Here is a 12555-nt window from a genome sequence, read left to right on the forward strand (position 1 = left end):
AAAAAACAAAAACGATCAAGGAGATCTATTTCAACTCGTTGAGCAGTGTGTAGTGTTTGTGAGTTATTATAAATTCTAATACTATCTTTAATTTCTATCGATAAAAAAACGACAAAAATCAAGTTTAATGAATTAAATATAAACAAATTTTAACTACAATCATCTTATTTAATGATATCATTCAAAAATATTCTTCAATTAATTGGGATTATATTTTTAGTGACTTTTTTATATCAAATTTCAACAAATGACATTTTAGAAAAAATATTTATTTTTAGATGTAATTAGTGGAATTAAATGATATTAATTAATTTTTAAAAAATAAAAAAATAATTTTTCTTATATATGAGTAAAAAAGATTTGTCTAAAATATTTTAAGTAATGAGTTATATAGCCTTAATGCGACACCAATGCTGTCTTGTCTTCGAGGAAATTATCATTAAAATCACTTTTGGAATCTTTAAAAATAAAACGAGTGTCGTGGAGGACTTACATTGGAATCATCAATCATGCTTTGCTACTTTAATTAAGCATCATTGCTTAATCCTTTGGTGGAAAAAAAAAGGCATCAATTATTGAAATTGGTGTATTATTTGACTGTATGCTAATTCATTTCCGTTTAAATTGGTCATTAATTGCAGATACAGATTAACAACTTTTTTCGTCAAGTTAAATGCAGTATAGATATTTGTTCAAATAAATGATTTAATTAAGCATTTATTTAATAAGTTTAAGTTATAAACTTAATAATAAAATTTATTAAAAAAATAAATTACAATTTTTTTAAACGTTCACATAATATCATTTCTAACTTCAAAGAATTATGGCAATGGCAATCCTCGTGGAAAAATATGTAGGCAGTTTGATTTTTTTTCTACCTATCCTTAAATCAAGCAAATAATTCCATTAATCGGTCCCACGCATGAGAACTTCCAAATTCAGCCATTGATTAAATTATATTCAAGCTGAAATGCTGATTCTCGCCATGCCGCCCCAAAAAAAAAAAGATAAGTTGAAATGTATTATTATTCCATAGAGAAGCTAGAATTCTCGAAAAATCATAATCTAATGACATCTAAAATACAAGCCAATAACTTATCCTACAGTGCTATTACCTATTAGAACTTATGTCATAAATATTCCTGCTTATCCTTAAATTGAGGAAAGATTCCACACATTGAAATACATTTGAAACTAAAAATTTAATTGTCGACACATTAAGCATGTTATGGAAGCTATATAAGCTTATCACTCGAGTTGTTCTTTATGAAAGGATAAATCTGATTTGATATTTTCAGTACTCATCTGAATATTGGCTCCCGTATATAAGCTTGATAAAGATCATCGAATCAGACATGTAATGCTCAATAATGTGAATAATTTAAATGTTCATGTAGTTTTTTTTTTCTTCCTTTATTTCAGTATTGATACAACAAATGCAATGTAATAATTCTATACAGTAGACACCTACCATCCTCAGAGGAAAATTAACTGTAGCAGACACGTGAATTTGTACTTAATAAAATAGTATGTGTATATACCTGTCGATTTTGATTTTCCTTTGTCTATACTCTATACGCAAGCAACATATAGATTACCAAGTCATTTTTTCTTAATTTCTTATAATACGCACTAGTGATAAGTTTTTATAAGCATTTTTTAAGTTGTAAATTTATATTCATTTAGTAGATGCTTTCTTACTATACCATCAAACGCGTGAATTAAACAATTATAACTAATAGGATTATTTTAAGTGAAGATTACATGTGATGTAAAACAAACAAAAAATGCTTTCCGCCTTTATTGTGTATAAATTCCTATAGAGCATACGCTGTTCATGGTAAATATTTAAATCCTAAGAGGAGTTAATAGAAATATAGTGCTAAAGTGCTACTCAAATATAAACGGTGATATGTGGCTCCACAGATGTTTATGAAAGAGTAAGGATGCGTGTAATGTGAATATTTAATAATTTTAAATATTTTATTGATATTTATTATTTATCTTTTTTATTGTATCATTTATATTTCAATTTTTAAAGTCATATAGAATTTGACATTGAGTATTCAGTGGTCAATTTCCTTCCGTAAGGGTCTATTCGATTTTGAGCATCGATCATACTACCATACATACATTGACATAGATGTGCCTGAGAAACCACAAAAACCAACAAATGATGAGGTGTGGGCAGGACCCTAAGGACCTACCCTCTGCCCCTTTCTCAAATTTTTTAAGATAGCTTTATGGGGATTTGTGAGATGAGGCTTATGATGACTCCTTTTTCTTTTTTGAAAAATCACTCTTGAAAATGCTTTTGGGGATCTTTTTTTCTTAAAAGTGGGGCACGTTTTGTTCTGTACTAGACACAAAAAAGCACCCGGTTGCTCCTTAGAAACCCAACCAAAAAATGAAAAGAGAACCGGCTGCTCCTCGTTTTTACATCAGAAAATTTACATTTCCATTTGCATTTTGCAACACAGAGATGCAATTGTTGAGCTTTTTCCTTTTACCTAGCTACGAGATATTTTGTTGTTGTAGATTCTACTCGACACACAACACTAGTTTGCCATACCTGCATGTCCACTGTGTTTTACTTCATTCAGTTTTACCTAGAACCCAGTAAATTGGACTTTCTGGTGACATGGCTCCTTTGCCTGTTTTTGCATTCAAGTTAACGATGAAAAATTATTGGTTCAAGTTTACACACACCTTAATTATGATGGAATGACTTGCCTTTATAATTCACAAGCTTTTTTTTATAACAATAGAAATTACCAACAAAGAAAAGGACATGCAAAAAAGAAAAATACATTTCTCTGTACATCGTTTTTTTTTATATTCTGAAAATGAAAACTTAGAAGGCCTAGACATTTATCAACTATTTTATTTTATTTTTTCTAATTTCTTTGTCAAATTAAACGTAGAGTTAGTTTTACGTGTTTCATTATGAACTTAAAAAAAAAATTAGAATATGTTTGTTTAAATTTGAAAAAATAAATTATGTATTGAAGTATCAAACAATTTTCTATTCTTATTTTATCATAAGTCATTACATATGATTGAGTAGTAACTTTTATAATTTTTATATTATTTATCTTAAAGGTTAAGTTAAGATTGGTCTACTATGATAATTTATGTATGGTATACATAAATTTATGAAAGTGTAAAATGTTATCATGATCATTTTTTTGTCATAACATTTCTTCCACGGATTCTTCTTTCCTACATCTTTCACAATACAACGACATCTCCAACGACTGACATAGTTTTGCCGCTATCACAGATCCATCTTCATCACGACTCGTTGTTGTCATAGACTCCATGATGCTCTGACAAATGGCTGCGTTACCCTTGGATAGAACAAAAACTAAGGGGGATCATGAGTTCCAAACTCTCGATTGCGGCCTAGAATCCCAATGGTTTGGGCGACGTTTTCTTGACCTTTTTTTTGCCTTCTTTGATAAGCTTTAGCAAAGGTCCGACCCTGCCTTTTACGATGAGTGACGCGAGTGAGGTTGTGGCGACAGAGTGGTCATTGGGCAAAAGCACCAATTTAGGTTTCTTTTCCAAACTATTTACCAAAAGGGGACTGTTTTTAAACTATTTACCAATGAAGTCTGTTTTTATTTGCATTGCGCTAAAGGCAGGGACGCAATTCAATGGGGAGCTGACATGTGACATTGAGCTGTTGTGCTAAAAGCTTTGCGCAATGGGTTGCTACAGCTGCAATGGCACAACCACTTTTGGTCAGCATAGGCATAGGGTAGGCACAGGGTGTAGGGCCCAAGTGCTACACAAGCACAGTGGCGCAATTACGCACGTGAGGGTGTTGTGCCAACCCTCCTGGCACAATACTCCTTACTCTTTCCCCCGCTTATAAATTGAAAATACATGTTATTCCCTCACTTCCCTTACTTGCAACAAACACCCCCTCTTCCAGCAGCTTCCTTCTTCCCTGTAAGTATTTTGTTGCTCCCTTCCATCCCAACTTGCTCTCTCTCTTGTAGTTTGTTCTCTCTCATAATAATTTTATTTCATATTTTTTGTTATTACTAATGACACTTACATGTATTAAAATATGTGATATTATATTTATATTTAAAATATTTTATGAGTACATTTAATGACATTAAATAACACTTACATGTTTTTAAATAATTATGATTTTGGTTTAAAATTTATTTGGAATATTAGCTTTTTACAATTTTTTGTAATATATGATATTGTGATTTTTTTAAGTTGTTATGTAACTTAATTATTATATGTGAAATTGTAAATGAAAATTTTAAATTGTTTGTGATATTTTTTGTTATTAATAAAGTTTTAAATAAATTTAATTATGTTTGTAATATGTAGTGTATTTGATATGACAAGTTCATCATCCTCCTCATCTAGTGGGAAGAAATAAAACCTACAGAAGAAATAATTTTCATTAACAATAATAATATAAAAAAATTAATAAATATATTACTGATTTTCACCCCACAGGAGAAATATCAAGAAAGCTGTAATATAGAGAGAAAAAAATTTGGAGAGATGCGGAAATGTACCAGAAAGTGTGTCTGGATGAAAGGGGAACAAAGGTTTATATAGATATGTATTGCGCCGGTAGTAATGACGCAATATGTTGTACTTAGGTCATTTGAGCAAAAGGTTACTCCAACTGACATGTCATAATACCTTTTCAGCTGGTCACACGCTACTGAAAGCAGTCAACACTACACACGCTAACATAGCCTGTCGAAAAGTGGTTGTGTCACTACAGCTGTAGCAACCCATTGCGCAAAGTTTTTTGGCACAACAACTCAATGTCACATGTCAACTCCCCGTTGAATTGCACCCTGTCTTTGACACAATATAAATAAAAATAGATCCCCTCGATAAATAGTTTGAAAACAGTACCCTTTTGGTAAATAGTTTGAAAAAAAACCCTAAATTGGTATTTTTGTCGTGGTCAGTGAGCAACTCCATGTGAAGGATCGCACTTGCTCCCATTCGATCAATTTTTTACACTTTTAGTATAATTATCTTTCTCAAATAATATAGTTGCTCTGAACTCATGGAATGGAAGAAAAAATAAATAATTTCACAAATTAAAAAAATTAATTCAAATAATTTAATTTTATTAATCTGAAATAAAAAATAAGGTTATTTATAAAATATTTTTTATGGGAACTTAATATAAATAAAAAATTTCATTGAAAATATAATTAAAATGAAATGAAGGATGATTTAAGAATGATAACATTAAATATGATAAAATTAATTAAATTTATTTATATTTAAGATCATTTTTTATTTATATATGAGTCCTTGGGAAGTACTATTAAAATAAAGAATTTGACCTTTATGTAAAGGTAATGTAAAATAGTTTTATATTATTATTCAATTTAAATTATTTTAAAAATTAGTAAAATTTTCATATATAATAAATTATTATTAAATTATTTTACTTTATAATTTTTCTCTCTCTAAAATAAAACAAAAAATGGAAATGGAAAGAAACCTATTAGGTTATTTTTGAGTTGATCGAGGGACTGCATTAAATATGGAGGTTGACCGAAAAGTGTGAAAATTAGGAGACCATTGGTCATCAATTAACGCAATTTCCGGATTTCACTTTGGCTGGCATTTGACCCCAAACTGAAACCACATAGTCACGGAGAACGATACTATAGAGTAGGTGTAAGAAGACTCTGTGTTGTGACATGCCAGAAAGGAAAACAAACAAAAAACCGTGAAGTCCCTCCCTCAATCCACATACCTTTCTAGCAACTCAATGCCACCACATACTCATACTTAAAAAACCCAGATATATAAACACCATACCTCCATATCCAACACATTCAACAATGCCCAATTCCACAGCATCATCCGCCTCGCCACTTAACATTTCTAATACTCCAAAAATATAGTATTATTTCATTTCAACAAGGTAATGGTAAATGAGAAGGTAACCATGTCCAAATCAAAATAGCTTTGTGGAAAATCAAACACACATTTATAAAGAAGATACAGAATTAATTCGTCTTTTTTAATCACTGGTATCAACCTACGTTAGAGTGCTTCGTGTTTAACCAAGATGATGAGGCAAAGTAAAATTTATTTTTTAAACATTAGAGTCGTATAGAAAAAGAATTATGGGTTTGTCGAGGATGTTTATAAGTAAAATACTTACAAGTTTGATGCTATCTTAACTTTTATTGGACGAGAGACTTTAGTATCACAATCATAACGATTAATTATGTATGTTACACTAATTATGTATCTCTTTTACATTTAAGATTGCCCACTTTCTATTTTCTTCACTTAAATCTTAATGTTGTTGAAGGCAGCGATGAAAAGGTGGTGTTAGCGGCGCCTGATTTTTGTGTCTTTGACCTTTAAGTTTTTCATACATATTAATACGCAACTGGCTACATAGTCCATACTTTCTACCCTGTGACTTTGTTGTTATTATTACAACTATTCATTATTACACGCCTAGGCAATGAGCTTTATTCAACCTTGTCTGCTTTTTCTGTCAAAAAAGAAAAGGATGTATATAAAAATAAGAGTACATTGTATCATTTTAATATATATATTTTTTATAATTTTAATTAAAAATTTATTGCTTTTCTTATATTATATAATATTTTTATTTAACATTAAAATATCGAAATAAAATAAACACAATACTTTCTTTCTCCTTCGATTTTTTTTTGGAGAAAGTTTTCTTAAGTGAGTCTTATCTTTTTTTTCTCTTCTCAAACGGTAAAAGAATAAGAAAACATAATAAGGAGTTGCATTATCCTAGTCCTTGTGAGCTTATTTATCTCAAGTGAGTCTTATCCTAGTCATTGTGAGTTTATTCATCTTTATTGATTTTAAATGCTGTGTATTAAATATTTGCATTACTATTTGAGCAGGATATTTTATAAAGGGCACACCACATTTTCTTTTAGTATTTTTGTCTTTTTAGTAGATAGAAATTTTTGTTCTTGTATTTTTATTTGTTTACTTTACTACAAAGTTGGCTTGTCATCTCTACTTTTATTAGAGTCACGTTATTTGTGGTTCATGAATTATTATTATTATTATTATTATTATTATTATTATTCACTTTTACAGTAATTCAGATTTACACCATCAAACTTAATTCATGACACCTTGAAATGTTAAGGTTTTCTTATCAGGCAATTACTTGTGACAATTGAAATTTTAAATATTTTGATAGATAAAACAAATTAGATGCATGAAATTGCTTTTACTTCAAACAAATCATTTATATCAGTCATTAATCTTCATCTAAATAAATTTATCATATTCTTTATTGGTTATCATTAAAATCAAGTACTAGATTCTCTTAAATCTAACACAAAGTAACAAGCCATTAGCTAATTAAACACCTCATACAAATTCCTCAAAGTTGCTAAGCCATGGACTAGTAACGCAACCAATTGACAGTTCCAAATAATTATTGGAATGATAAAATGGGTTGAACGTGTTTATCAATCTCCTTAACCTGTCATTCTTAACACGTGAAAACCTATTAACTCACTACCATTGAATTGTTTGTTTTTATTTTTTATTTTCTAATTTTAGGATTTCAAAGACTTTAATTAACCTAGATTAAAAGCTCATTATTTCTTAATTTGTACTCTCATTTCTGTTTCCATCTTTTTAAAGAAGTATTATATTTATTTTCTATTTATTTATTTATTCCAAAACTTTAAGTTAATTATGAACTTGCTTCCCTACCGTAAAATGGATTGGTTTTCTCAATCCACTTTTAAAAATGAATCAATTCCTTCCAGCATTTTTTTTGTCGGATGGGAGTTGGGGGTTAAAACTAATTGACCACTTTACAATCCATATAACATTTTATCGTAATATCTTATATTTTTAAAAAATTTGTTTGATGTTTTTGTACTTCGAGAGGCCAAAAACACCATAACATAACACAGAAGAAAAATTATTCTACAAAGAGTAAATTGTAAGATGTGTGAAGTATTATATATATAACATTTGATTTATATATAGCAGTAGTAATTTATGTTAAGTTTGTATATAAGAGTATAACCATGTTGTTAGTTAATTGAATTGAATAAGTTATGTCACATTTGTTTCAAATGTTGTTAGTGAACACTTGACGGTGAAGATTAAAAGGATAGAGATTAAGAAGAGATGTTTTAAAATGAAAATTTGTTGTGATTAACGTAATTAAATAGTATTTTTGAAAAGACAGGGACAGACATGCCTTTGTTTTTTGCTCCCGAGTTTGCTTCCCTGATCCTTAGCCAAGAATTTGGTTTTTCAAGGTCCTTGAATTCGGGGCTACATAAAAGTATTTAAATTCCGTGTTGTCCCAGCCACGAAGCTGCTTAACATTATGGGCCACATTTAATTTCATTGATGGGGACAACAGCCCACTAGCTAGTAGTTATTACAGCATAAATACACTGACCATATGTTGGAAATCCAACAAAGTAGTATGTTTTTCCCCCCTTTAATTTTACTAGTGTAGGAGTATTAATACTCCACCAAAAATGGATCAAAATCTAATTCAAATAAATGATATTGATAGGTTCTGGGGAAAGAAAGGTAGACTCTGGAACCAATTTTATGAACAAAAATACAGGACTAAGAAATTTCGAATGATTTATAAAAGAACCTTGGAGAAGCATATAAATAAATAATGTATGTGAATTAGTCAATCCTAATATTGAATCACATAGTACCGGTAAAGGGGAGCTTTTCACATATTGATTTCATTCGGTAGTATTCATTATGAAATGGTACATATTACCGGTGGGGTTAAAAGAATGTGGGACCTGTCAAAACTGTGTTTGTAATTAGTATCACCCACCTAAAGTTAGAGACATGAAGAGAGAGTTACTGCGAATATTTTGGCGTGAGTTGAGGAGGAGAAGGAAGAGGAGCAATAATTAGTGTAGTATATGGGATGCATGGGAGGAACTGGTTCATCTGAAACTTCACAGGACTTTGATGGATGAATATACACGCAAAATTTAATGAATTATGGCATTTCAGTCATCTAAGCTACTTGTTTTTAAAACCAGCTTAAGATTGAGTGGTCCTCACATCAACGACCCAACCATTCCAATGCATTGCATTTCTTTTTCTTTAATAAATACTTTAGATATTTTTCTATACTATTTTCTAAAGCACAACAATAATTATCATTAACATATGATTAAATATATTACTAGTATCATGCATGTTATATAAATTATTACCAATTCAATTAAATTGTTTTATTATTAATAAATAGTTCTTATAAAAATACAATTTTAAAAAGAATGTGAAACACTTGAACTGATTATTAGGTCATATATAATGCCATAAAGCATAACTTAAGTGATTAGGAATTTGATTTACAAATCTAAGTATATAGAAGTAATCTGTTAGAAAATGTCATCTCATTAAATAGATATAAGTAAGATTGATTCTTGGCATTTTACCAGGATATTGAGTTCACAAAAAATTAATTATTATTTTTTTCTTTTTTGAGGAAGTTTTGTTTTACTTTTAAATTACTAAAACAAGCATAATTAAAAAAATTAATAAGTTAATATTTATAAAATTTTATTATTTTAAAGTGCAGAGTATACTTTAATGATAATTGTTAATTTAAAAATTAATAGTTAAATTAATTATAATAAATTACGAAATTATGAAAATTGAAGCAGCTAATTTTTAAACTAACACTTATAATTTTGCATTTAAAACTCTACATAAACTAAATTCGTTATTAACTATTATAAAACGAGAATGTTAATTTCTTAGGAAAATCCTGTCCTTTTGATATTAATGGAAAAATAGTTTATTCTAAATTAGAAGTAATATTCATCTTGCTGTACGAATGATTAATTAATTAATTTAATAATATCATAATATCATGTGTTATTTTTTAAAATGAAATCATGCACTAATTTCATGGTGCGACATAATATTCTCAATATTTTTTTTTTCGATAAGGAATCTCAACAATTCTTCTAATTAAATTATCATCATGATAATAAATTAAAAAAAAGGAAAAGTTTATGATAACTCTGACAAGAAAGAGAAGAATAAATGATTAGAATATAAGTGTGAGATGAAGTCTCACATTTAATAAAAATTAAAAAGTTGAACATTGTATAAGTAAAGAAAAGATACATAATTAGAGTGTTTAAATTTTTGAATTAAGATATGATATCGAATTCACTTATGTATTCTTCATGACATATTGGTATAAATCTACTTGTGTTTATCACTTAGATTTTCCAACAAATGATAACAAAATAAGAAAATGACAAAGTGAATCCTAAGAAATAAAACTCATGCATTTATAATTCACTTTTTACAGTTTAATAAGCTCGATTGATTCGAGAAAACTAAATGATATTCTTTCAACTAGTAACCATTTTCTAAACAAATGAATTATCCCTCCGTTCCTTTTTCCCCCCTACTATTTAAGAATTATCTACAGAGTAGTATTTATGATAACATGTGGATATCGAAAACATAAAGACGATGCAATTAGAATACAAACAACATCATCCATATCCTAAACGAGGGATACGTATATGATGAGGACCACAGGAATCTTCCTTTGCCTATCGGCCGCACGAAAGGGTTTGCATGGGATGTGAGTGTAATGTTCTGGCAATATGTCGTTTATCAATTATCCTTCCTATGGCTATACTTTGTTGCACATGTACCTACGGATACTTAAAACTCAGAGTAAATACTCACTTTGATCTTTGAAATCAGCCAACGCTATCATATACCGTAGTACTATTATGCATTGTACATCTTTAATGCAACTAATTTTACCAAAAACAAGGAGAGCGAGCAATTGAGAGCAACAACGAGTGAGAAGAATTTGAGGCCTAAGCCATTTGTCACTGCCCTGGCATGTTGGCAACATAGATTCATAAGAATCATAACAAAGGAAGCAGTATCAATGACGGTAAAGACAACTAATTCATCATATTAAGAAGGAAAATGCTGAAAGTTATGAAAATATTTTCGTAAAAAGTACACGAACCGTTGATTCTATGAGATCCCATTTTTTATTTTCTGAATTACTGCATTAGTATTTGTTTTAAACAAAATCCGTCCGTTCAATGTTACTTTGCTGCTATTCGTGCAAGTGGCTTTTCGTGCTGAATAGCATCACTCTATTAAGAAACCAGAAGTTAAAAGATCATTAAAGTAATACATGCATGCACAAAGTCAAAAGTAGGAACTGGAATTCTTGATCGCAAGACAAAATAATGTGCAAGAAATTATTAGTGCATAAAGGATAAGATGAGGCTCAGTACTTAATCATAATTTTATCTTGTGTTTGTGTATAATGGAAAAAGGAAGCCTCCAAGTTCACAAGCATACCAGCAACCCTCTGCCTTTCTCTTTTATTTTAGCATAACCAGTCTGACAAAAGGCCCATTTTTTTAGGGCCAAGCCAAAAGGTCCAGTTGAACTGGATAGAGAAGTTCAAGGTCCAGTATCTATAATAACTATAAATACCAAGGTCCAAAATAAACAACTTTTTAAAGACAAATTCCAATAACCAGGGGGAAAATTGATTTAAAGCACGATGTAGTACCTGAGAAATGTTAAAATCCAAATATCACCAAGGTAGAAAGTAAGTTTCATAGCTAAAAAAACATTTAATTACAAGGAATCAAGCCATTTAAAAAATCTCTATTACTTGGCCATATAATGCAATGTCGTGTTGTTACTAGGAATCCAATAGAAATGGTTCTTAAAAGGGTTTTCCAGAGTTCACATAGCCTTTTTGTCATCTTTCATTCCGACAGCAAGGGGGAACAGAATGAAACTGAAGCCAGAGTACAGAGTATGATTGCGGTCACTGTCACTTGTAAGTAGGGCGTCATCAGGTGTTTTATACTAGTGACATTATTTCTGCTCTGTGATTTTTTCATTCTGCAAATATTTAAACACTCCATATGCAACTGCTCCGCCAACAAACAAGAAAACTGTAGGGGTAAACGATGGATAAAGAAACTTGACAAAAAACTGGTCCCATTGTTCTGGTAGGAAGCCTGCAAGTTAGTAATTAAAAAGTCAGTCACAATATTCTAGATGTTATGAGACACAAATTTCCAACTACAAAAAATGACAGCTCCCTATATTCTTTTGTATTACATATAAATGTCGCAGAAAGAGGCTTGTGATATTGCATTTTAAATTACATATCGCGGTTCACACTTTATCAATTGACAAAAGCCTTGGGCATCTTGGTCCTGGGAATTTCACAATTTTGGGTTGCATGATCTGAGTGTTTTAGAATGAATATAGAGAGAGTGGTCAATCATGTAAAACGAGTAGTAAATAAATAAGACCGGGATTTGTAAACTTGTGGAGTGTGTGTGGATTTGATGTAGTGGGAATCTCTGGTACGTGCATTTAAGCATTGAACAGATTGAAATCTATTGGCCTTCATAATGAGACGATGCCCAGTGTACAGGTTGCATGCTTTGAAGAATTTTGGGGTGCTCTAATATGAATAATTGTGATTAATTGTGATCTTAGGGGCTGGCA

The sequence above is a fragment of the Glycine soja genome, chromosome 12 (assembly GCF_004193775.1).
Source record: "Glycine soja cultivar W05 chromosome 12, ASM419377v2, whole genome shotgun sequence".
Taxonomy (NCBI): Eukaryota; Viridiplantae; Streptophyta; class Magnoliopsida; order Fabales; family Fabaceae; genus Glycine; species Glycine soja.